Source organism: Macaca fascicularis, chromosome 13, assembly GCF_037993035.2.
Source record: "Macaca fascicularis isolate 582-1 chromosome 13, T2T-MFA8v1.1".
Taxonomy (NCBI): Eukaryota; Metazoa; Chordata; class Mammalia; order Primates; family Cercopithecidae; genus Macaca; species Macaca fascicularis.
In genome coordinates, this window is record NC_088387.1 from 98,638,134 (window position 1) to 98,665,471 (window position 27,338).

The 27,338-nt window shown below is 51.5% G+C and overlaps 1 protein-coding gene and 1 long non-coding RNA gene across 5 annotated transcripts in view; one reads left to right on the forward strand and one right to left on the reverse strand.

Annotated features, from left to right (window-relative positions):
- The window catches only part of KLHL29 (kelch like family member 29), a 324,637-nt gene that overhangs the window by 79,111 nt on the left and 218,188 nt on the right, over window positions 1-27,338 (reverse strand). The window lies entirely within an intron of this gene.
- Window positions 15,871-16,852, forward strand: LOC141408370 (uncharacterized). The gene is made up of 2 exons (XR_012422637.1): window positions 15,871-16,202; window positions 16,351-16,852. It is a non-coding gene; the product is annotated as an uncharacterized lncRNA (long non-coding RNA).

Sequence of the window (27,338 nt, forward strand, 5' to 3'; positions counted from 1 at the left end):
GCAGAACCTTACAACTCAAAAGCTTTCAACTTTCCTCTAACAACTTTCAACCGAAAACTTCTTAGTCCCATTTCCAAGTAACTTTTCATCCATTACAAAACCCACAAAATTTTCAAAGGGGCTTTGAAATAAGATCACCTAGAAAAAAAAAGCCCATCACAAACGGAAGTCTTTGAAAAGAAAGAGGCCGTTTCCTGTGCTTCAGCTCCCCTCTGATACCAGTTTCCCTTTCATTCTGCGGAAAGGTGCAGGGCAGGCCTGGCCCTCAGCAGATGCCTGTGATGTGCGGGAGCCAGTGGCCCAGACGGACAGACAGGGACGCGGAGGAGCGCGAGGGGCACCTCTCACAGAGCAGGGCCGGGCCTTTCATCCCCGTTCAATCAGGCCGCACCCCTCCCCCAACAGCCGCGTTCCTTGTAGCGGTCCGGCCTGCTCAGAGGCCCCGCCGCCCTGCCTGTTTCTGGTCACCGTGGCATTGGTGACAAGGCAGCGCCCTCCTGAGCACGGCGACCCTCTCCATTCGTGTCGCCAGAGTGGGCGGGGAGGTGGGCACGGCAGGGGCAGCCCCCGCTCTGGCCTTTGATAGGACATTTTCCAACTGCCGGCCCTGCGGGCAGTGACTCCGGGCCCACCCCCCGCCCTCCCCAGGGTCAGCTGCAGACTCGCAGACGCACATTACACAACGCCCATTTCCGGGAGCCTTTGTTATTTTCAGATTTGAAATCCGTAGTGAAGGTGGTGAGGAAAAGTCCGCTGTACAGGGCTACCGGCCGGTGTGGGGCCACAGGTGGACTCCCTTACTGAACCATTTGTGGATGGGGCCTGGCCCTCAGAGACTACAGTCTGAACAGCCAACATTATTATTACTATTTTTGATACAGGGTCTGGATCTGTCATCCAGGCTGGAGTGTGGTGGTGCCATCACAGCTTAGTGCAGCCTCGAACTCCTGGGCTCAAGCGATCCTCCTACCTTGGCCTCCCAAAACACTGGGATTACAGGTGTGAGCCACCATACCTGGCCTCAACATTAATTGTGAGCCCAGCTACTTGGGCCTGCATGCAGATGACTCGCAATGACCCCAGAAGCAGCAGCAGGCTGTTTCCAACGGCTTGGCTAGGGGCTGCCCTGGCCCCTCTGCCCCACCCCCAGGGCCTTCCCAGTGCCTCCCCAGAGGGCATTCTAGGATTAACTAAGCCCTCCTGTGTGCAGGACCTCCCAGAGCCAGAAAAAACCCCAAGACCAAGTCCCCATTGTCTGTGACTCCCTTTGTGACCTTCCTCAGTAGTCGCTTAACACACTCATTAAGACTCCTGGGCTTGGGCTGGGTGCGGTGGTTTATGTCTGTAATTCCAGCCCTTTGGGAGGCCTATGCGGGTGGATCACGAGGTCAGGAGTTCAAGACCAGCCTGGCCAAGATGGCGAAACCTCATCTCTACTAAAAATACAAAAATTAGCCGGGCACAGTGGCAGGTGCCTGTAATCCCAGCTACTCAGGAGGCTGAGGCAGGAGAATTGCTGCCCTGCTCCCTGGGAGGTGGAGGTTGCGGTGAGCTGAGATTGTGCCATTGTACTCCAGCCTGGGTGACAAGAGCGAGACTCCATCTCAAAAAAAAAAAAAAAAAGAAAAAAGACTCCTGGCCTCCTCCCTTCTAGTCGGGGGCAGAGCGTTCCTCATTTTTTTTTTTTTTTAATTGCAAACAAAGACTCACTGGGAAAAGGGAACAGCTCCACGTTCTAAAACCTCTGCTGTGTGACTCGCGGCACTGACACCCAGAGCACGGAGTCGACGGAGAGCTCGACTCTTGACGCCAAACAACAGTCCTGACACGACATCCTCAGCGACCTCATTAGAGGCCTAACAAGAGAGGGAACGCGGCAGAGTCACACCGAGGGGCAGCGAGACAAAGAGACAAACAGGGCAGCACACACGGCCTCGGAGGCGGCTCCTCAGACGCAAGGCTCGCCGAAGGAGATACAGCAGTTTTATTGTGGGGACTTCAAGACTCACCCAAGCAAGTCAGCACCTGAGTGCGGGTCTCAGGACGGAAGCCTAGATTCTGACATGGTATAGGGGTCGGAGCTGGGCAGAAATGACCGCTCTTCGGTGGGAATGTTCCAGAAGACGCAGCGAGGGCCTCGGCGTGCCTTCCTCCAGCTCCTGGGTGCTGGCTGCTTTGTGCCTGCTTAGGCTGTCTGTAATGAGAGCCACGTGTGGCCAGGCAGGGTCTTGAGGCAGAGGCATTCTCTTTGGCCCCATCTTGGTTCAGAATTGAGGTGGTTAAAGTGATGTTTAAAAAGAACTGGTATTTAGCAGCAGCCCAGCTCTTCAGCCTTCAGGAAACACGGGGGCAGCCAGATGCCATCTACATTCACTGGAGGCCCACAGCAAGAGGCACGGCGGAGAGATCTTAAGCAGCGGTGGAAGAGGCAGGGGACACAGAAACAGCCCTCTTGGGGCAGAGAGACAGATACTTCCCTTTCCCGGGTGTGGTGCTGGGGAGTAGCGGGGCGGGGATGGGCATTGCACACAGGGGCTGTGGGTAACCAGGGCAGCATGAGGCTCTGGTCTTCTCTGCAAGAGGCTGGGTAGCCACGGTGCCAACTCCTCAAGAGGCTGGGCCTGGCCCACCCTTGGAGATGGGATCCCAGACAAATGCCCTCCACTGATGTCCCCTCCTCAGCAGGAACCCGGACTGCCTAGGCCAAGGTTTCCTCCCTTCATGTCCAAGGGAGGGCTTCTGTCTGCATGTGCACTGTGGTCTGGCTACCACAGCTCCACTCCCTCAGTGCTGGGGCCCATCGCCTGCAGGGGCGTCATCCATCCATCCAGTCCCCCTCCCACCCCACACTTACTGAGAGGCAATCCTGTTCTGCAGACACAGCTATCAATAGTCTCTGGCCTAGGGGAGTGCACAGGCTAGTAGGAGAGTCAGGATCATAATTACAACAGCTGATATCTATGGAAACTTTAGATGGTCCAGTTGACAGCCCCTCGAGGCCTGGCAGTTCTCTGAGGCCAAGATCTAAGGGCCCAGCTCTGCTCCTCACTACATTAGTCAGCTCAGGCTGCCAAAACAAAATATCACTGGATGGCTTAAACCAGGGGTCCCCAACCTCTGGGCCACAGACCAGTACCACCCTGTGGCCTCTTAGGAACTAGGCCACACAGCAGGAGGCGAGTGATGGGCAAGTGAGTGAAGCTTCATCTGTATTTGCAACTGCTCCCCATTGCTGGCATTACTGCCTGAGCTGTGCCTCCTGTCAGATCAGTTGCAGCATTAGATTCCCATAGGAGCACGAACCCTGTTGTGAACTGTGCATGCGAGGGATCCAGGTTGTGTACTCCTTATGAGAATCTAATGCCTGATGATCGGAGGTGGAACAGTTTCATCCAGAAACTGCCCCCCGCCCTCCTACCCCTGTGCATGGAAATATTGTCTTCCATGAAACCGGTCCCTGGTGCCAAAAAGGTTGGGGACCACTGGCTTAAACAACAGAAATGCATTCCTCACAGTCAAGGAGGCGGGGACCTCTGAGATCAGGGTGGGGGGACTAGCATGGGCAGGTTCTGGGGATGGCTCTCTTCCTGGCTTGCAGACTGCTGCCTTCTTGCTGTGTCCTCACTGGGCAGTGAGCTCTGGTGTCTCTTGTTCATCTTACAAGAGTACTAATCCCATCAGGAGGGCCCCACCCTCACAATCTCACCAAAACCTAATTATCTCCCAAAGGCCCCATCTCCAAATGCCATCACAACGGTAATTAGGGCTTCAACCTGTGAATTTTGCTGGGGGCACAATTCAGTCCATAAGATCCACGCAGCCTGCACAAAGTAGGTGTTCAGAAATGCTGGCCAAAGCGAGTGGAGATCAATCCGCCTGTTGTTTCTCTGGCTCCACCTTGCCCACTAGACCCCAGGGAGTGTTGAATGGAGACAGACACCCACAGACCTGACTAGCATGCCAGTTGGTCCTCCTACCAGCCTGAGCTCTAATTTTCTGATGGTTTGCTTTTTTCCTCTCACGACATAATCTCCATGATCTCTAGTCTTTCCCGAATGCTGTTGAAAGGCTTGTTGTATTTATCTCCGGAGAATCCACCGTGCCCCTGTGCAATTTTCCATTGTCATGGTTCATTTTAATTTCCTCTAAGGCTGTTGGCCACTCTCGTGTTCAGAAATAGCTTGTTCCACTTAATAAAAGCATTTAAATATGCAGACACGAGAAGTTTCCTTAGCTTGCTCCTAAACATCACAGTAAGTGGAGTGAGTTATACCCCATGTCCTGCTATAAGGCTGAGCGCAGACCATGTGGCTTCCCAGGAAGGAGAAACTCTGGATCAAAGGCTCAAGGGCAGGAGCAGGATCTGAGAACTTCTGGTGAAAACCCAACCAGCCTGGATGACCATAGCTCATATTTCCCAATTGACAGCACCCTGGCTCTCCTGGACTTGCCTCCCTTCTTCATAATGATCAGAGCTGTGGCCAGCATTCAGCAGGTCTGGATTTGAGACCTGGCCCACTCCTAACTGGCCTTGTGACCTTGCACAAGTCACTCCACCTCTCTGAGCCCCTGCTTCTCTCCTTCATCTATAAAGTAGGCAGGACAATCCCTCCTTTGAAAGGCTGATTTCAACAAGCAGTGGGAATATTCTACTTCCAGGACCTAGCGAAGTACCTGGGACAAGGCAGGGGCTCAGCAAATGGCAGCTATTATTACTTTTAGGGGACCCGAGAATGCAGGAATATTAAGTAGCCTTTTATAAGAAGGATGCTGTGCCAGAGGCACAGTCTTTCTCCATCAGTTTTCTCTGGGTCGCTGCAGCCAGAGACTCCTCCACAGGCTGTGGATTATCAAGAAACAAAAGCAAAGGACTGGAAAGCAGGCTGGATGCTGATTCAAAACCACATCTATGGGAAATGTAGCGGTTGGCTGTGAGACCAAAGCATCACGACCTCTGGTGGTGGGTGGTCTGAATTGCAGGTCAAGAAACAGCTGAGCCAGGCTCATAGATATAGACAGTGAGGGGCAATGCCTCAGGGCATCTTTCTTTGGCTAAATAATGACAATGAAGAAGCAAGAGTCCAGGTAATTGGTGGATACCAGCATGGGATTGGGAAGGGGTGTGGCAGAGATGTAAAATCCCTGAGAAGAAGGCAGTTGAAACCCTGTTTTAATGGCTCAGGAAGCCAGTTCCTATCTGGTACCTGGTCCTTCTAGGACCCTGAAACCTCCTGTACCACAGAGGAACCCTAAGCGTACATCTGGGGCTGGGTGGGGCAGGCAGGGGAGTGCAGGTCAAATATTTTGGGTCATAACTGCCCCAGAGATCAACAGTCCAGGTAGTAATTGCTAGACTTCCAGCCATGCGCAGCTCATGTGGAATACCAATGGCCCCTTGTGAGACGCCTGGGGATCACCTCCAGGGGCCATTCTCCCTGGAGACACATCTATAAATACCTCCAAGTAAGCCCAGCCAACCCACTCATCTTCATCTGGAGTTAGCACTGGCATCAAAATTCTCTTCTATTGGTTATTCATGGGGAGTTAGTTCATGGATTCACTTGAGGTCACATTTAAGTCAGCTGCAGAAATGGGGGACCCTCCAAACCCAGACCTTGGTCACAGCTAGCTGGCAGCTCTCTCCTTCTGCGTCTGCCTCCTTCTGAATACAAGACTCCAACCTCTCACACAGTCCATGCTGTACAACCCCACTCCCGGGATGATATTCACATTCACATATGCACACACTATCACACAGGTGCACAAGTGTGCACACGTCCACTCACCTACTTACATAACTGAGCCCACACACATGCATTCCACACAAACCCACACAGCCCCAGCCTTCTTGGGCTGCGGGGGGACTCCGGCCCCCACAGGGCAGGAGTAGCTGGCAGACACCCTAGCTGCTGGCCCCACAGAATCTTTTCTTTTCCAATGGCTCCAGAACACAGAGTCCCCCATGGCCACTTTGAGCTTTCCTCCCAGATACTTTTTCCTAAATCAGCTTCCAATCTGACTCATTTCAGTTTTAAAACAAGAAAACATCAACAAACATGATGGAGGGAAACAGATGGTAACAATTACAGGAGGGAGAAAACAGAGCTTGCTCCCTCTACAAGGGGCAGGCAAACATATTGTTCCCCAGACAGCGGACTGTCCTCCTGCCACTAATGTGTAAACCTGGGTGCAAGGCTCCCAGGGTTCATCGCCACTGCAGGGGATAGGCCAGCACTGTAGGGTCCATGAGCGATGCTGGGCACCACCAGGCGGGTCCACTGGAACCTGGGACCTGCCAGCTCCCCAGGGTGGGGAAGGAAAGACATTCCAGCACATCCCAGGCCACCTCACATGAGACATGCCACATCCAAGACCCGAGATCAGGGTGGGACAGCTTCTTCCTCTGCACACTGGGTCCACCTGTAACCAGCTCTTGTCACCTCCTCATGTCACTGTGCAGAAGCCTGTCTCACCCAGGACTGTGAGCTCCTGAGGGCAGGACAAGGTTTCTCACTCAGGGTGGTGGGTAGGAGTAGGACTCTAGAGCCTGGCTGCCTGGTTCAAATCCAAGTTCTACCACTTTCTTTTTTTTTTTTTTGAGACGGAGTCTCGCTCTATCACCCAGGCTGGAGTGCAGTGGCGCAATCTCGGCTCACTGCAAGCTCCGCCTCCTGGGTTCATGTCATTCTCCTGCCTCAGTCTCCCCAGCAGCTAGGACTACAGGCGCCCGCCACCACGCCTGGCTAATTTTTTTGTATTTTTAGTAGAGACAGGGTTTCACCGTGTTAGCCAGGATGGTCTTGATCTCCTGACCTCGTGATCCACCCTCCTCGGCTTCCCAAAGTGCTGGGATTATAGGCGTGAGCCACCGTGCCCAGCCTCTGCTACTTTCAAGTAAGGAAAGCCAAGCAAGCTCACAGACCACTCCGTGCCCTCCTTTTCTCACCTCTAAAACAGAGATAATTCAAGTATCTACACCATAGAATTATGAATTAATATGCACAAAGGACTTAGAACCATGCCCAGAACACGCGGGTGCTATATGTGGAAGCTCCCAGTGTTATTACCCATGCAGATGTCCAGCGTCTGGTTGAATGCTCAGCAGGCGTCCTAAAGGCCCCCGAGTGCAGGGATGAGGGGCAGGCCTTAGGCTGGGCCATGAAGGAAAGACTGAGCATTCCAGGCAGAGGAAGCCCTGCACTGACTTCAGGGCTGGGAGGAGTCACCCCTGTTGTTGGGAGAGTCCAGGAGAGATGGCCAGGGTCCGGGGTCCTGAGTGGGAGTTTTCCATGCTCCTTCCCTCTTGGGAACCACCGTTTGCATTTGTCCATCCTTTGTGATTAGGTAGGACAAAGGCTCTGCTCTCCAGCAGATCAGATGGGTGGAGTCAGGTAAGAAAACAGGTGCAACCCAGAGAAATCACATGCTGTGATGTGAGTGGGGTGGTGGTGGCCTATCCTGGCCTTGTGAGTCCAGGAAAGCTGCCTGGAGGAGGGGGCTGAGTCCTGACTTCAGGACAAGGGGTGTGGGCATGAACAGAGAGCATGATGCGTTGTGCTGGGCACAGGGAGTGTGATGCCTTTGGGGGCCAGAACAACAGGGCATCAAGAGTGAGGGGTTTGAGTCCATGTTCCTTCATTACTTGAGTGCCCCAGGCAAGGATTTAATGTCTCTGAGCCTCAGTTTCCTCATCTACACAATGAGAATCACAGTTCCCTGTGTCCCAGGCCTGATGAGGGGGTGTTGGAAGGATGTGCATCGCAGGTACCCAGCTGGCTCCCAGCATGTCCCAAGGGGATCAATGCAGGGGCCACTGTGCACCTGCCTTTTGGACCAGACTTTCTCTCTCATGTGTCCTGTTCTTACATACATTTACACACAAGCTGTCGTGCCAGTGGCCACAGTGTCCCCACCTTTATGCTACCAGGGATATGCAGTAGCTGCCCCTATTTGGACTCCTGGATACAGCAAGCTGCATTTAACCACCACAGGGAGGAGGGTATGCCAGACCCCCCTTGGTGCCTACTTGATGCCAATGTGCACAGCAGCTTGTCTAGGCACTCCCAAAGTGGAGAGGGGCAGCTTTCTGCTGCATTTCATTTTGGCAGTGCCTTTTCTTCATCTTGAAATATACTGATGCCCTCACTTATTCTCCTGGGGGCTCAGCATCTCCATTCTCTCCAGTCTGCATTTCCTGTCTGGTGGGTCTGTCCCGTTAGCACCAGGGCGTGAGCGTGCTCCTCCCCTCCTCTCCTCTTCCTCCTCCTTCTCTCCTCCTCCTCCCCACTTCTCCCATCCTCATCTCCTCCCCATCTCCCCTCCCACTCATCTCCTCCTCCCTCACCTCCCCTCCTCCTCCTCCTTCTCTCCTCCTCATCTCTTCCCCCTCCTCCCCATCTCCCCTCCTCATCTCCCCATTTCCTCTCCATCCTCCTCAACTCCTCCTCCTCCAGCTCCCCTCCTCCTTATCTCCTCCTCTTCCTCCTCCTCAGCTCTTCCTCTTCCTCCGTGTCTTCTCCTCCCTTACCTCTCCTCACCCTCCTCTCTTCCTTTTTTCTCCCTAGGTGCTCCTAACTGCAGTTACTGCTGCTTCAGCCCCTGCCAAGGCCATTGCCAAACGTGCTCAGGAGGGCAGGGACTTGGGAGGCCTGAGCTAACCTGGACAAGAGGCTTCTCCCTGCTGGGTCTCATGTGAGAATCAGCAGATGGAAGTCGGCAGCAGGTCTTAACCCGGCTGGGCTTCCCCAGTCTTCCCTGGGAGGTCTGGCTCAGGCAGGCTGCAGGTGGGACCCGGGACTCTGCTGCAGAGTTCCTCAGTTGCTGCTGCTGCTGCTGCTGCTGGGTGAGAACTGGGCCCCACAGACTGGACGCTTTCCAATACAAGTCCCCTTCACAGGCAAATGCTTCCCCGCCAGGGGACCAGGGCTTGGAGCACTGCAGTCCCCCAGCCAAAGGTGTTTCTGCAGTGGAAGTGTGTGCCTCAAGCTGCCAGCCTGAGCAACGAGAAAGACCTTCCCCCGGCTCCCTGAACACTGGTTTCATGACGGGAGTCCGGCTTCCCGTGCAGGGTCATCCCTGTGGGTAGAAGGCACTGGTCAGAGTGGCAGCAGCGCTCCGGCCAGCAGGATGCTGAGTTCCCATCACAGCGGCACACGCTGGCCTGTTTATACACCTGGCTCTGCAGGCTTGGCCTTTTCTCTTTCAATGATGTTTATCTGGGTTCTGTAACGTTCTTCTCCTGCCTCCCTCTCCCACCTCTGGACAGGGACCCTGTTCCTGTGTCTGGTCTTGTTGCCTAATTGCCACATCACTGTCACCTTTCCAGATGCTCACAAGCCCACTCGACGCCTCCGCTTGGACGTCCTGCCTGCACCTGTAGCTCACACTCTGTGCGTCCGGGACGTCCTGCCTGCACCTGCACCTCACACTCTGTGTGTCCAGGACATCCTGCCTGCACCTGCACCTCACACTCTGTGTGTCTGGGATGTCCTGCCTGCACCTCACACTCTGTGTGTCTGGGACGTCCTGCCTGCACCTCACACTGTGTGTGTCCGGGACGTCCTGCCTGCACCTGCACCTCACACTCTGTGTGTCCGGGATGTCCTGCCTGCACCTCACACTCTATGTGTCTGGGACGTCCTGCCTGCACCTCACACTGTGTGTGTCCGGGACGTCCTGCCTGCACCTCACACTGTGTGTGTCCGGGACGTCCTGCCTGCACCTGCAGCTCACACTGTGTGTGTCCGGGACGTCCTGCCTGCACCTCACACTCTGTGCATCCGGGATGTCCTGCCTGCACCTGCACCTCACACTCTGTGGTTCCGGGACGTGCTGCCTGCACCTCACACTCTGTGCGTCCGGGACGTCCTGCCTGCACCTGCACCTCACACTCTGTGCATCCGGGACGTCCTGCCTGCACCTGCACCTCACACTCTGTGGTTCCGGGACATGCTGCCTGCACCTCACACTCTGTGCGTCCGGGACGTCCTGCCTGCACCTGCACCTCACACTCTGTGTGTCCGGGATGTCCTGCCTGCACCTCACACTCTATGTGTCTGGGACGTCCTGCCTGCACCTCACACTGTGTGTGTCCGGGACGTCCTGCCTGCACCTCACACTGTGTGTGTCCGGGACGTCCTGCCTGCACCTGCAGCTCACACTGTGTGTGTCCGGGACGTCCTGCCTGCACCTCACACTCTGTGCATCCGGGATGTCCTGCCTGCACCTGCACCTCACACTCTGTGGTTCCGGGACGTGCTGCCTGCACCTCACACTCTGTGCGTCCGGGACGTCCTGCCTGCACCTGCACCTCACACTCTGTGCATCCGGGACGTCCTGCCTGCACCTGCACCTCACACTCTGTGGTTCCGGGACGTGCTGCCTGCACCTCACACTCTGTGCGTCCGGGACGTCCTGCCTGCACCTGCACCTCACACTCTGTGCATCCGGGATGTCCTGCCTGCACCTGCACCTCACACTCTGTGCATCCGGGACGTCCTGCCTGCACCTCACACTCTGTGCGTCCGGGACGTCCTGCCTGCACCTGCAGCTCACACTCTGTGGTTCCGGGACGTGCTGCCTGCACCTCACACTCTGTGGTTCCGGGACGTCCTGCCTGCACCTCACACTCTGTGCGTCCGGGACGTGCTGCCTGCACCTCACACTCTGTGCGTCCGGGACGTGCTGCCTGCACCTCACACTCTGTGCGTCCGGGACGTGCTGCCTGCACCTCACACTCTGTGCGTCCGGGACGTGCTGCCTGCACCTCACACTCTGTGCGTCCGGGACGTCCTGCCTGCACCTCACACTCTGTGCGTCCGGGACGTGCTGCCTGCACCTCACACTCTGTGCATCCGGGACGTCCTGCCTGCACCTGCACCTCACACTCTGTGCATCCGGGACGTCCTGCCTGCACCTGCAGCTCACACTCTGTGGTTCCGGGACGTGCTGCCTGCACCTCACACTCTGTGCGTCCGGGACGTCCTGCCTGCACCTCACACTCTGTGCGTCTGGGACGTGCTGCCTGCACCTCACACTCTGTGCGTCCGGGACGTGCTGCCTGCACCTCACACTCTGTGGTTCCGGGACGTCCTGCCTGCGCCTCACACTCTGTGCGTCCGGGACGTCCTGCCTGCGCCTCACGCTCTGTGCGTCCGGGACGTCCTGCCTGCACCTCACACTCTGTGCGTCCGGGACGTCCTGCCTGCACCTCACACTCTGTGCGTCTGGGACGTCCTGCCTGCGCCTCACACTCTGTGCGTCCGAGACGTCCTGGCTATACCTGCACCTCACACTCTGTGTGTCCGGGACATCCTGCCTGCACCTCCACCTCACACTCTTGTGTGTCCGGGACATCCTGCCTGCACCTCCACCTCACACTCTTGTGTGTCCGGGACATCCTGCCTGCACCTCACACTCTGTGCGTCCAGGACGTCCTGCCTGCACCTGCACCTCACACTCTGTGTGTCCGGGACGTCCTGCCTGCACCTCACACTCTGTGCGTCCAGGACGTCCTGCCTGCACCTGCATCTCACACTCTGTGTGTTCAGGACGTCCTGCCTGCACCTCACACTCTGTGCATCTAGGACGTCCTGCCTGCACCTGCACCTCACACTCTGTGTGTCCAGGACGTGCTGCTTGCACCTGCAATTCACACTCTGTGTGTCCAGGACGTCCTGCCTGCACCTCCACCTCACACTCTGTGCATCCGGGACGTCCTGCCTGCACCTGCACCTCACACTCTGTGTGTCCGGGACGTCCTGCCTGCACCTCACACTCTGTGCATCCGGGACGTCCTGCCTGCACCTCCACCTCACACTCTGTGTGTCCGGGACGTCCTGCCTGCACCTCATACTCTGTGCGTCTGGGACGTCCTGCCTGCACCTGCACCTCACACTCTGTGTGTCTGGGACATCCTACCTGCACTTCCACCTCACACTCTGTGTGTCCGGGATGTCCTGCCTGCACCTCACACTCTGTGTGTCTGGGACATCCTGCCTGCACCTCATACTCTGTGTGTCTGGGACGTCCTGCCTGCACCTCACACTCTGTGTGTCCGGGATGTCCTGCCTGCACCTGCACCTCACACTCTATGTGTTTGGGACATCCTACCTGCACTTCCACCTCACACTCTGTGTGTCCGGGATGTCCTGCCTGCACCTCACACTCTGTGTGTCCAGGACGTCCTGCCTGCACTTCACGCTCTGTGTGTCTGGGACGTCCTGCCTGCACTACGCACACTGTGTGTCTGGGACGTCCTGCCTGCACCTCACACTCTGTGCGTCTGGGACGTCCTGCCTGCACCTGCGGCTCACACTCTGTGTGTCCGGGATGTCCTGCCTGCACCTCACACTCTGTGCGTCCAGGACGTCCTGCCTGCACCTGCACCTCACACTCTGTGTGTCCGGGACGTCCTGCCTGCACCTCACGCTTTGTGTGTCCGGGACGTCCTGCCTGCACCGCACACTCTGTGTGTCCGGGACGTCCTGCCTGCACCTCATGCTCTGTGTGTCTGGGACGTCCTGCCTGCACCTCACGCTCTGTGTGTCTGGGACGTCCTGCCTGCACCTCACACTCTGTGTATCTGTGACGTCCTGCCTGTACTTCACACTCTGTGCGTCCGGGACGTCGTGCCTGCACCTCACACTCTGTGCGTCTGGGACTGGCCTCTGCTCTCTCCCTCCCCACCCTGGGTCAGCTCCCTCCACTGTATACTCTGTCCCAGAGCTGGCCTCACCACCCTGTTCCCAAGGCAGGAATTCAGGACTTGGCTTTAACTGTCTCCCCCGCCCCTTGCCCCAGCAGCCTTGCTGATGCCCTCCTTAATATTTCTTCTAGCAGCCCTGACCTCCCTGACCCTCACCTCTGCCTTCTCCTGACCTCCAAGAGGTGTCACCTGGGGGGTCTACCGGAAGCTGTCCTTGGTGTGGCAAGGCAGTTCTTTTCCTAAAATGTAAATATGACCATGTCACCCTCCTCCCTAACAGCTTCCAATCCCATAGTCAAAGGGATCAAGTGCCAACCCCCTGATGGGCCCCACTGGCCTCCTGGTGCCCCCCTCACCACTCCTGGGCTGGCACTTCATGCTCTGCCAGCACCCTCATGTGGTCTGCTGCGTCCTGTCTCCACACATCAGCCTAAGCCTGGCCTCTGTGTGTCCACTGGGCCCCCTCACCGAGGCTCGCTCTGTCTTATCCTCAGGGACTCAGCTCAGTGGCCTCCCCTCGGAGAAGCCTCCCCCGACAGCTCCCTTCTCTGGCCTCCCTTTATCTGGGTCGGATGCATTTCCCCTGGTTCCCCAGCACACCCCATGGGGATCCCTGGAGCCTGTATGAGCTACTGGACTCAAAGTCCTATTTGCTTATCCCCATACTTTACACTATGAATTCCTTGAAGGACAAACCATGCCTTATTTCCAGGATAAGGCCTGGTACACAGTAGGTGGTCAGTAAAAGTTGGGAGTGTGAACTAGGCACTAACAGGCTGGGAAGAGGCAGTCTGGACTTAACACCCTTGCTAGCTTTATCAGCACCCCAGACATGCTTCCATCAACATCCTTGTTAGCTTTACCAGCACCCCACACATGCTTCCATCTCTCTTTTCCTGATGCAATTCCAGGGCAAAGGAACTTCTGAGTCCTTTCTAATCAAGCTGTCAATAGGGGAGTCCTGACATCAGGCATTGATTTTTCGCCAAAGGGGAGGAGGCTTCCCCTCTGTGTTCTGCACCCCAGCAGTCAATTCAGATTTTTAGGCTGCAGTCTCTCCTATTATCATGGGCACGGCCTGCTTCAGCTGCCCTGGGGCCTAATTTCCTCACATCAGTGTCAGTGCCCCCATCCCTGGGATGCTCAGATTTCAAGAGGAATCACGGCTAAGGCCTTCATGAGAGGACCCATTTCCCTCACCCATTTCTTCCCGCTCTCCTATCACTGCCAATCACTGTGAGGCACCAGACCCCTCTGAGAACACCCACCAGCCTCAAGATTTCCCCAACAGCCCAGGCTGGAACCAGACCCTTAACACTGCAGGAGAAGCCAGCTTTCAATCCAGGCCCACAGAAGACCCCAGGTGTGACGTATTCAGCTCAGAGCCTCACCTGCTGCAGGAATAGTCACAAACCTGCTGCTTAAAACCATTTCATGTATGCTTTCCTTTACCTTCTAGCAGGGGGTGAGCAAGGAGTGGACACCATGTCTAGGGAGCAATGGCTGGAGGCTGTAGCTGGAGCCTCCTGCAACAGAGAGGCTGCCTTTCCCTGGGCCGAGGGGCCTGTGGCTGCCAGGCTTGTATCTGGCTGCCTTGGAGGAGGGACCAGGGTGCTCCAAGCCTTGGTCTCCTAGAGGGGAAGGACCAGCATTTGCCTGTAAAGGGGGATGTCTGGCAAAGCATCCTCATTTCCATTCATACAGTTCATGGCCTCTGATGTTCTCAGCAGAGAGGAGTGGTGGCTACAGAGCTTTTCTCTGGCCTCCTTCCAAATACTTTGGGATTCAGTCACCCTTTCTTCTCCTAGAGGACACAGGTAGCCTGATCAAGCTATGGGTTCAGGAAGGATGTTAAGATTTCAACTCCTGCCTTAATGGATGCCTTCTATGTCAGCCAGGGTTCTCCAGAGAAACAGAACTAATAGGACATTAATTATATATATAATGTAGGATTTATTATAAGGAATCAGCTCCTGTAATCATGGAGGCCGAGAAGTCCTGAGATCTGCAGTTAGCAAGCTGGAGACCCAGGAGCGGGAACTGGTATAGTTCCAGTCCAAAAGCCTGCAGGCTGGAGACCCAAGAAGGGCGGATGTTTCAGTTCCAGTCCGAAGGCAGCAAAAGACCAATGGCCCGACTCAAAGGCGGTCGGGAGAAACCCCTCTTACTTACAGCAGGGTCAGCTTTTGTTCTATTCAGGCCGACTGACTGATTGGATGAGGCCCTCCCACACCGGGGACGGCGAGCTGCTTTACTCAGTCTACTGATTCGAATCTTAATCTCATCCAGAAACCCCGTCACGGACGCACCCAGAATCATCTTTGGCCCAAATATCTGGGCACCTTGTGGACTGGTCAAGTTGACGTGTAAAATTCACTGTCCCACCATCTACTACAAAGACGTCGGCTCTGGCTACAATTTTTCTTTGAATCTGTCCTTTGGGCAGGGAGCGTCCAGGCAGGGGGAAAAAAAAAAAAAGCCCAAACAGTAAGAATACTAAGCAGGGCTGGAGAATTCCTTCCATGATGACGGAACTTTTCCTCTGGCACTCCCTTCCCAATAAATAAATCCTGCCCACTCCCAGGAGACGCGGTGTCTGCCTCTTCTCCGCCCCCCAGCAAATAAAAGAAATAACACGCTTCCCAGTCGCAGCTGCTCCACACCTCAGCATATGCTCTGCCTCGCTTGCTTCCTCACTGTTAAAATGACAACGGGCGCTGTCTTCGGTGCTTCCAACACCCTCGGGTCCTCCTCGCGGCCCGGCCTTCCTACGCTGCTACGTTGTGCATTACCCACAACAGCAAAAATGTTCCACTGGTGGTTTCAAGATTCCTAAAAAAATAGATTCAAAACATCTTTAATACTCTCTGAAGAAGCAATACATCACAGGAAAAGCTGTAACCTTTCCTATTGCTGATACTATCCAGACTGCAGGCTGATGAGGACGGTGACTGCAGCCAATTCGTATTCTGCGTGGCTGCCGCTGGAGGTGCACAGGAGCTGGTCCACCCACCCTCCACACTCCCAACCAGGGAAGCTGCTGAATTTCTGAGTGTTTGCCTAATGCCCTTTTATATAACCTGAAAAGAGTCACAGTACTTGAAGACAGTATTTTCCAAGAAATAGCCTTCCCCTATTAACGCAACATCCCTGAAAATAATACTGCTGTTTCTACAGCAGTGACAGGCCCTGCATGGAACGCATTTTTCCTTCCGTTTTTCCCCACCACAGAGCCACAGGCAAGAAGCTGTGGCAGCGGAGCCTCGTCAAAGCCAGCTGGACAGAGGAATGGCTACTTGCATTGTTAAGTAGGAGCGCTTCACAGTGACCATGGGCCAGCCAGGAACTGCCTTCCCCCAGGATGGGGGGACAGGTGTGGGTGGGTGTGAGGCACAGGGAGGCTTCTCTGCCTGGTGATCCCAAGAGGACCGGCAACAGGTGCCCTGACTGGCTGAAGGAGGAGGCTGCCGGGAAATCAGAGACTTGAATTTGCCAGGTTGTTTGAAGGTTAATGTTATGGGTAATCAAAGGGAGGAGACAAAAGACAGAAAAATGGAAACCCTTCAGAACAGTGAAAGGTTTCATTTACCTTTGGTAAATAAAAGTGTGTTCATATTTTCACAAGGATTTTTCTATTTCACCAGCTTACAACTCAAACCGGGCTGGGCAAACACGCTGCGATACGGCGGTCACGGCTATAATCCAGAGAGAATGCTCAGAAATGGGAAATAGAAATGCAAGGCAGGATGCCCCTTCGTGCTGGAAGTCAGACACCCCGTGTGTTCTTCTCGCCGCCCGCTGAGGTCTGAGCTGGGCCCTGCTGTGAATGACCCTGGGAACGGTGCCAGAGCCACGCAGACTTGGTGCGGACCACAGAGCTCCCTTTCAGGGGCCCTGTGTCTTTGGACAGGTCACTAGACTTCTCTGAACCCGTTTGCTCATTTCCAGGAAGGGGTAAGATCTCTCTGACAGTTCAGGGGGTGGGCAAGAACGATGGGTGCCAAGCCCACCACCCCAGGCCCTGGAAAGGAATCAGCCTTTCCAAAAATGATGGTTTTTATTATTCTCATTATTCTAGAAAATATCTTTGTGAATTGTTTGCTTGATTGAAACTTGTTTCTTTTTAATAAAATCTTGATTTTAAAAAGCCCGAAGGCACCTCTGTTTTTTTTATTCAGCAGAATAGGACGCGGGGTGAAGACAATATTTAGAGACTTGGTAAATGTTTTCTTCTTTAACTTACATTGCCGTGTGTGTGCGTGTTTTTCTCCTTTCATCTTTCCCTCGCTCCCTCAATTTAAGAAAGGTTAGTTTAGGTAAAATGAGCATTACAAGGCTCCCACAACCTCCGCAGCCTTTCTGTCACAGGCTCGAAGAGCAGAATGAACCCCAGGCTGAGTATGAACTTTTTGTAGGGCTCAAGAGAACAGAACCCCAAGCTGAGGAGGGAGGGGCAGACTTGGAGTGTGGGAGGGCAGGGTAGGGGGTGCAACCTCGTGGTCAGGCTGCCACTCGGGGGGCATGGCAGAAGCAGACCTGGCTCAGTGGCCAGAAGCAGAGAGGTCCACCCTCCAGGCCAGGACCCATAGGCCCAGCGAGGTCTTCCTTGCTGAGAGCTCCAAGGGGACTGACCCCTGGATCCCTTAGGAGGAGGGATCAAGGCCACCAGGACTGGAAGCCCAGAGGCCACAGCAAGCCTGATTCCCAAAAGAGAAGCAGAGGGGGTCTGGGGAGGGAATATCTGCCATCTTTCATCTGACAGGGGACAGACACAGGCACTGGCTACGCTGATCAGAAAGGAACAGTGATGCTGACGTGCAAGAAGGCTGGCGCAGCTGAACCAGGTCACGGTCACTTCACTCTAATCTGACATTCTCAGCACAGGCTGTGTCCACGCAGTGACTCTAACAGGTGCATAACCATCAGGCAGCAAACAAGGGGTCTATGGATGTGAAGCCCCCTAGACTGGAATAATGGGATTTCTCAAAGGGCCCCAGGAGCTGGGGTGGGCAGCTCGCAGAAGGTGCAACTCCAGCAACTTCCCTCCACCTAGAGCACCTGCTCCAGCCTGGCTCGCGGGTCCACCGTGAGAGGCAGCGGGGCTCGCACAGAGCCCGGACACGCCTCCCTGGCCACTGCACCCCTTTCTACAGGCTGACTCAGAGCTCCCTGCAGCGGAGACACACAGGAGACGCTCTGAGGGTCCTGACTTATTCTCTGGTCCCAGAGATATGACCCAGGGTCTCAGGATCCTAGGTTGGATGGTCCAGGGTGGATGGAGGGCAGCAACCTCCTCTGGAAGTGGGGTCCCCAGCAGCACCTGGTTCAGTGAAAATGGAAGTGAGAGTGAGCCTCTAAGAGGAGGTTGCATTTATACAAGAGCAGAAGTCGAGGCAGCAGTTTTCTCATCTGCAAAATGCTAATAACAAAGCCTGCCCCTGGGCTTGTGAGGACGAGCTGAAGCCCTGGGGAAGTCCTGGCTCACTGCAGACCCGCAGTGCTGCTCCCCAGGCACCAGGTTTAGTGTCTTTCCTGAAAAGGCGACTGGATAAGACATGGAAGAAGCGCGGAGCTGTGAAAGGTAGTGCAGGTTCTAGGGAGAGGGCCAAGCAGACAGAGAGAGAGGGACCTGATGGCTGGAATGGGCTTTCGAGGAGTCTTGTTTTGCTGGAGGCGGAGCTGGCCTGGGGCTACAGGGAGCAGCAGGCTCCATTCCCATCATCAATGCCCAGATCCCAGGGCGCCCCTCACCTGGGGGGCTTACAGCCCACATCTTCCCATCCCCCGATGGCTTTGCGGTCCCTGCTATTTCCTGAATACACCAGCCCACCCTGCCTCAGCCTGGAGCCTGCAATGTTCCTCCCTCAGCCATCAGCGACCCGAGTGACCTCCTTTCTTACCTCCTCAGGCCTCTGCCCAAACGCAAACGCAGAGAGTTCTTTCCAAACGCTGCTATTTCAAATCTCACAGCTAACACTCCGTATTCATTTTTCTCCATTGCACTTATCAACGTTATGTGTGTGATTCTGAAGAACGTATATTCTCTAGATTTTATGTACAATATTCTTTATGCCATTGTCATGTTTACTAATTGTGTTTGCAAATCTTCTATACCTTTATTTTTATCATTATTTTTGTCTGTTTGTCTTGTTATTTAGAGAATGTGTTAAATGGGACTGTGAATTTATTTTTTCCCTTCTAGTTCTGTCAATTTCTGCCTTTTATATTTTGAGGCTATGTTCTATGTTCTGTGAACCCTTTGGGTATCTGAGACGTGTCTCAATTTAGGAAATTTATTTTGCCAAAGTTAAGGACGCATGCCAGTGACACAGCCTCAGGAGGTCCTGATGGCATGTGTCCAGGGTGGTCGGGGCACAGGTTGGTTTTATACATTTTAGGGAGACATGAGACATCAATCAATACATGTAAGATGTACATTGGTTCTGCCTGGAAAGGGGTGGGACAACTCCAAGCGGGAAGGGGGCTTCCAAGTCATAGGTAGGTAAGCGACAAATGGGTGCATTCTTTTGAGTTTCTGATTAGCCTTTCCAAAGGAGGCAGTCAGATATGCATCTATCTCAGTGAGCAGAGGGGTGACTTTGAGTTCTATCTGTCCTTTGTCCACAAGGAAATTCTTTGTGAGGGAGGTATGCAGCCTGTTTTTATTTTTTCATTTTTATTTTTATTTATTTATTTTTTTTGAGACAGAGTCTCACTCTGTCGCCCAGGCTGGAGTGCAGTGGTACGGTCTTGGCTCACTGCAACCTCTGCCTTCTGGGTTCAAGGAATTCTCTGCCTCAGCCTCCCAAGTAGCTGGGATTACAGGCACCTGCCACCACGCCCGGCTAATTTTTTGTATTTTTAGTAGAGACAGGGTTTCACCATCTTGGCCAGGCTGGTCTTGAACTCCTGACCTCGTGATCCACCCGCCTTGGCCTCCCAAAGTGCTGAGATTACAGGTGTGAGCCACCGTGCCCAGCTGTAGCTTGTTTTTAAAATCTTAGTAGTCATCTTTTTTAAAGGGATAGAATGAGAGGCAGGTTGGCTCTAAGCTTGACTTTTCCTTTCAGCTTAGTGATTTTGGGGTCCCAAGATTTATTTTCCTTTCGCAGTTCTTAGATGCACACAATTGTTGCATCTTCCTGGTGAGCTGAGGGTGGTGTTTTTTTTTTTTTTTTTGAGATGGAGTCTCGCCTTGTTGTCCAGGCTGGAGTGCAGTGGTGCGATCTTGGCTCACTGCAACCTCCACCTCCCGGGTTCAAACCATTCTCCTGCTTCAGCCTCCTGAGTAGCTGGGATTACAGGCACACGTCACCACACCCAGCTAATTTTTGTATTTTTAATAGAGATGGGATTTCACCATGTTGACCAGGCTGGTCTTGAACTCCTGACCTTGTGATCCATCCACCTCAGCCTCCCAAAGTGCTGGGATTACAGGCATGAGCCACCGTGCCCGGCCAAGGGTGGGTTTTTAAAAAATAGTAATTATGAAGTATTGCTTCTTGTCTTAGACAATTTTGTGTGATACTGATGTAGCTACACCTGCTTTTATGCACAGTGTATCTTTTTGCCTTCCTTCATCCTTTTCCCTTTAATCTTTCTATACCTTTTCTCTTTTAATGTGTTTTTTATAAATAGCATAGAGTGAGAATTTAAAATTTCAGTCTGGAAAGCTTTATCTTTTGGTTAGAGCATATACATTTGACGTAATTACTGATGTACTCGGGTTTAAATTGATCATTTTGCTAAATGCTTTCTGTGTCTCACTTGCTCTATGTTCCTTGTTTCTTTTCTCCTTTGTCTTCTTTTGGATTAGGTATTTTGTATTTCATTGTAATATCCATAGATATTACATCCCTCATCCTTGACTTATTGAAGTGTAATGTAGATACTTATACTCTCTTCCTTGGCCTTAAAATAATTCAAGGGCCTTAAAATAATTTCATTTCATTTGTTCCCCACCCCATTTCTAAACCTTTTTTTCATTTATTTTATTTCTCTCTATACATGTTGTTTCATGAGAGTTTTTTTATCTTTGTGTACAATTGATATAGCCTTATTTTTACATTTTTTTGTTGCTTTTTCATTGCTTCCTGAAACTCTAACCTTTCTTTTGAATTAATTTCATCTGCCTGAAAAACATACTTTTGGATTTCCTTCAGTGCAGGCTTTTTTCCCTTTTCTTTTCTTTTTTGAGATGGAGTCTTGCTCTGTTGCCCACGCTGGTGTGCAATGGTGCGACCTTGGCTCACTGCAATCTCTGCCTCCTGGGTTCAAGCAGTTCTCCTGCCTCAACCTACTGAGTAGCTGGTATTACAGGCGTTCGCCACCATGACCACCTAATTTTTGTATTTGCAGTAGAGACATGGTTTCCCCATGTTGGCCAGGCTGGTCTCCAACTCCTGGCCTCAGGTGATCGACCCGCTTTGGCCTCCCAAAGTGCTGGGATTACAGGCATGAGCCACCACACCCAGCCAGGCTTTTTGGTGACAAATTATTTCACGGTTTGTCTGAACTTTTAAAAAATCTCATCTTTGTTCTTTCTTCTAAGGGCATTTTCACCGGGTATAGAATTCTGAGCTGGCAATTTCTTTCAGCACTTTAAAGATATCACACCACTGACTTCTGACTTTCAATGTTTTATTGAGAAGTCAGTTATATATTTCATCACTGTACCTTTCAAAGTAATCTGTCTTTCCCTTCCACCTACTTTTTAGATTTTTCGTTGTCTTTAATTTTCAGCAGTTTTACTCTGAGTGCCTTGGTGTAGATTTCATTTATCCTGCTTGTAGTTTAGTGTTTCTTGAATCTATGACTTGATATCTTTCAACAGTTGAGAAATGTTCTCACCCATTTTCTTGAAATACTGCTTCTGACACAGTTTCCTCCTCCTCTCTTTCTGGAATTCCAGTTATACGTGTGTTAGACATTTTCACTGTAACTCCTACTGCCCCACCTCCCTGCCTTTTTTTTTGCATTTTTTCTCTGGTCTCTCTGTACTTAATGCGGATTTTTTTTCTAATCAATCTTTCAGTTCATAATTCTTTTTTTTTTGGTTGCATCTGTTAAACTTGTCATTGAATTCTTCATTTGGGGTATTATGTGGTTATTTACATTTGGCTTTGAAAAAAGATATATAGTTTCTGGTTCTCTAATGAAAATTACAATTTTGATCTTTTCACATCTGGAACATAGTAAGGCAGAGTTATTTTAAAGTCTGTGTCTAAGAATTCCAATGTATCTGGAACCCCTATGGGTCTCTTTATTTTCTGTTGTTTCTACTGATATTTGTTAATGTGGTCTCCTTGTATCTGGTTATTTTTAAAATTATGTTACAGATTCTACCTTTGCACATTGTTTTTAGAAATAATTTGAGGTCAAGATGGTATCTTTCTCCTAAGATTATTTGTCTGCTTCTGCTGGGCACCTAGGGATACTAGCAATATGGGATCACCTTAATTCATTTTGGAGAACCCAGAGGATTTGAAGCAGAGAGGCAGCTCCTCAGAGGGCCCAGTGTACAGCCCTTCAGAGTCCCAGGCCAAAGAAAGTGGAGGGGTCAGTGAAACCTGCTAGTCCCCTTGGCAGACTCTGGGTTCCAATCCTGGTCCTCTGACCCTGCAAGCCTGCTGTTGAGCACCCTGTTCAGCTCTCATCTGTCCCTTCAGAACTGCCAAATACTCCTAGAGGAAAACTGGCTGTAAGCATAAGGCTCACCTCCACAGGCCTCTATCCTTCCCAGACCCTAATCGAATAGCAGCTCACTGTGTCTTGTTACCTCTCCAGTACCTTCAAGATAATGGTTATTAGACATTGCCTGCTTTTCTAACTGTCTTCAACATAAGACTTGCTCAGCATTTCCTAGTTGATCATTTTGAACATGGAACTTGCCAAAACTTACTAACATCTAACATACTAGATATTTTTGTTACTTATTCGTTGTCTTTCCATCCACTTGAAGGTAAGCTCCATGTGGGCAGTAATTTTTGTTTATCTTGCTAATTATTACTCTAACCAAAGCACCTGAAACTGTGCTTGGCACAGAATAAGTGATCAATAAATGGTGAATAAATACATGAATCTATTATCTGACTTTACTGCTGCAAATATTTACTCAACAACATGAACTTGCATTTCTACTTTTGCAGAGGCAAGTGAGGTCCAGAATGGAAGGTGATCTGGGCCAAGTTTCTGTAGTGAATTGAGACACAGTTAGGACCCAGGCTTCCTGCATAGCATTTCAGGGCACCTGCCCCACCCCACAGGGCTATTTCTTATCCCAGGACCAAGCCTTACAAAGGACAAGGCTGGAGTGATGGCAAGAGGCAATCTGCTGATCAGATGGCGGATGAAACCAAAAATTTCAGAGTCAGAAACCACATAAGTCCCACGGTGAAAATGCAGACACAGGGCCTATGGGGAAGTGGGGAACTGAGGAGAGATGACCACGTCTTTAGCCATTCCCTGCAGCTCATTCCAGACCAAACCTCTTAAAGCACCAATTTATGAACTTCATTCCAGGCAAAAGATGAAGAAAATGTCCATGAAACTTCTCAAAAAGTAGCAGATTCTCCATAAAAGCTCACTCAGATAGTGACAAGTTAGGGAGCTGGGAAATCAATTGGTTCTCCAAAGCACACCAGAACGAATACAGCAAGGTGCAATTCAGTACCGAGAGGCCAGCAAGAGTTGGGTTTGGAGCTGAGGACTGGCCATGGGCCCAACAGGCCCAGCAGCAGTATCCCCTCACGCCGCCCCAAGACAGTCCCTGACTACTAGCATCCAGTTGAAAGGCTTGATTTCCAAGTGTTGGGAAAAAGGGCTTTATGGGGAGGGAGATGGCCAGCCAGGGATGAGGACTCTCCACTGCTTCTGATACCACGTGATCCCTGAGGGACTGTCGGGGGTATGTGTCACAAAAGCAACTCATCTGCTCAGCCCACCCTCCCTACCTGAGTAGCAGACTTCACATCGCCCCATGTCACTGACGACAGTAGTGTGGACCATGGGTTCTGGAAATAAATGGGGGGTGGGGGATGGGTTCACATTCAAACAGGAGTCTGATTCCCATTTGCTACTTAGATTAGTAGTGTAGTCTTGCACCAACTATTTAATCTCTTTGTGTCTCAGTCTCCTCGCCCATACAATGGGGATAACAGTCACTACCTCATAGGTTTTGTTGGAAGGTTGAACCAAATAAACATGCAAAGTGCTTGCAATAGGCTCTGGCACATGGTAAGTGTGTATTATGTATTTTTCATCATTACTATCATCATCTGTCCTGAATTTCTGAAATTCTCCCATTCCCCCTTTTCTCACTATTACCTATCTCTAGGCCACAGCTATCATGAAATTCTGTGCCCGGCTCCACACAGGCATCCTTGATTCCTATTCCCTCACTCCACAATCAGCCGAGGTGCGGGGAGGGGCAGGCATTCTGAAGAGCACACCTGCTCTCTATTTCACAAAAACCCATCTGTGGCTCCCCACAGCCCTCAGAATGTGGTCCCAGCTGACCTCTCCAGCTCATCTCTGATTGCTGCCTTCTCCAGCAAAAGGGCTCAATGACGTTTCAGTCCTCACAAGTACCAAGCTTGCAACTCTTCACCAGGTCTCTCCAGGGAATTCTCTCTCCCACACTTTCTCCTGGAGATCTCCAACTCATCCTACAGGACTGGGCTTAGACATAGTGCCCTGCCACTGCCGGCCATCTCCCTCCTGGCTGTAATGACATAAGCACCCCCAGACCACAGGAGTGGGGAATGTTCTGTTTACCCTTGTGTTCCAGCATCTAGCACGCTGCCTGGCATGCTCGAGACACTTAATACATTTGTGTCAAATGAATGAGTGACTACATGATTGATATCAGGGGAACAGGTTGATAGAATCACAGACAAAATAGAACCCAGTGACTGACTTCAACTCTCAGTGGAGAATCTTCTGGAACGAGCTCTCATACTAAACCTCGTTGTAATTATCCTATTCCCATTCTGAGCACAGGGCTCCCTAAAAACCTGTAAATATTTTGTACCTTAATCACATAGTAGTTATATTATTATTATCTTTATTGTTATTATTAATGGTGATAAATAAAACAGAGCATATAAGGATTTGCAGAAAAAAACAACTGTGTGATTTAGAATTTTTAATTAATATGAATTGGGGTTTGTATTGAGTGCTCTGTGCGAGAATGGATAATCCTCAGTGCCTCCCCCAGTGGGTTTGGTATCTAAACGCTCCATATTGTAATTCACATCCTAAGGGGCCCACAGCACTTAGAAAATCATCAGTTCTCCAGTTATCTGGTTCCTATCAGCATCGCTTTCTCCAAATGAATGCATTTCAATTAAAGGAAGAATTTAACAGAGTAAATGTGAGGTGTGTATTTTGTGAATTATAGCTCTAACTTTGAATAAAAACAAAACAACAAACATTTTCTGAGCTCTTATGATATTCTAGGCATAGAAGATAAGACAGAGGAAAAAAAAAAAAGACTGGGCCCTACCTCCAAGGAGACTGCAGTCTTGCGGGGGAAGAAGGATGAACACAAAAACGAAATATTCAACTGTAAGTCAGGGCAACAGGCAAGAGACCTCATGGGCGTGTGGGAGTTCCTGGTGCAGACAGTAAGCTATAGACATGTTTGGGAGAAAACAAAATAAAAGACCAAAACTTCACCAGCAGATGCTGTTATTTTCATGTTTACAGACACAGTTTTACTCTCTTCTGTATGTGGGAACTTCCTCCAAATGACTTCTGTGCATTCCTTTTTCCCTCCCATCATGCTGGGAATGGAGACGGAAATTACTGTCCTTGTGTGGACACCAAAAGGTGACATTTTGGGTCAACTACTGACAACCTGTAGGCTGGAGAATCACCCTCCCGCCCTCCCTCCTTCCTCATCCTGGGACAATTCCAGGGTCCCTAGAAAGAGATGAGTGTGAGAGAATCTAAAGTGACTAAACATATAAGTTGGGGGAACAGCACTTCACATGACAGAGGCTTGCTCACAAAAGAAACAAGTTCAGAGCTCTCTAAAGCAGCGGTCCCCAAACTTTTTGGCAGCAGGCACCACTTTTATGGATGACAATTTTTCCATGGACGGGGCTGGGGGTGTGGGGAGATGGTTCTGGGATGAAACTGCTCCACCTCAGATCATTAGGCATTAGATTCTCACAAGGAGCATGCAACCTAGATCCCTCACATGCACAGTTCACAATAGGGTTTGCGCTCCTATGAGAATCTATTGTCATTGCTGATCTGACAGGAGGTGGATCTTGAGCGGTCATGCTGGCTTGCCTGCCACTCACCTGCTATGTAGCTGGTTCCTAACAGGCCATGGACTGTACCAGTTTGTGGGGGTGGGTGACCCCTGCTCTAAAGAATGTAGTCCCAAATATGTAAAAGATAGGGTATGACTGGATTTCAGATATTTCATTAAAAGTAACTTTTCCATTTGGCTCAAGACTAAAAAACCAAAATGGATTGCTGATGGTCTCCTGCGGCCTTGTCTGCATCCCCTCTGCTTCTCAAACCTTTCTCAATCCCATCTTCCTTTTGGTGTGCCCAGCTTGGGACAGTGGGAAGAGATTCTTCTCTGGGGTCAGAGTGACCTCCTTTCAAATCCCCAGCTGATCTCTGAGCTTCTGTGTAGTCTGGGCAGTTTGCAGGCCCTCTCAGAATCACCACCTCCTGGTCTGTGGGTGGCAGAGCCCTGCTGTGCTCTGAATATTTGTGTCTCCTCAAAATCCATGTTGAAACCTAACCCCTGGTGTGATGGTGTGAAAAGGGGAAGCCTTAGGGAAGTGATTAGGTCATGAGGGTGGGGCCCTCACCAATGGGTTAGTGCCCTCATATGGGGTTCATGAGACCACAGCTTGCCCCTTCCACCATGGAGGATAGTGAGAAGGTGCTGTCCATAAGCCAGTCCCAGCCCTTACCAGGCACCACATTGGCCAGTGCCTTGATCATAGAATTCTCATCTTCCAAGACTATGAGAAATACATTTCTGTTGTTTCTAAGCCATGCTGTTTACAGTATTTTGTTATGGCAGCCTGAATGGGCTAAGATAAGCCCTAGTTAAGGGTGTCTAAGGGACTAGGACAGTGTCTGCCATTAAGTGTGGGTTCTGCAAGCATCAAACTCCCTTCTGCTCTCCCTGAGCTGCCCACAAGTGCCCTCAGATGCCCCATAAATGACTCTCCTCTTCCCCTCTGCTTTTATTTCAGTTTAACTTTAGAAGCAAAATTCTCCGATAAAACCAACTCCCATCAAGTAGTGAATGATTTGTTCCCTCAGGAGATTAAAACTGCTAATTGCGTTTATAAGACAAGGAATTTCATAAAGTGATCCTTTAATTGTTAAATCGGTCAGGATGAACAGGAAATTTTGGGCAGATTCCTTAAGATGCTATGAGGCAGTGCCTAACCCCGTGCCTTAGATCCCTTGGCTAAACTGAGTTGGAAATCAGGAAAGGCAAGGACACAGTGAGTCACAGGAAGGGCACCTTGCAATCACACAAGGGACATGAAACAAACGAGGCCAGAGACCCCTGCACCCAGCAGCAGAGCGGCTGGGAGGAGGAACTTCCAGCCTTCCTGAGCAAACTGTGTGCAAGGCCTGGGAATGTTCT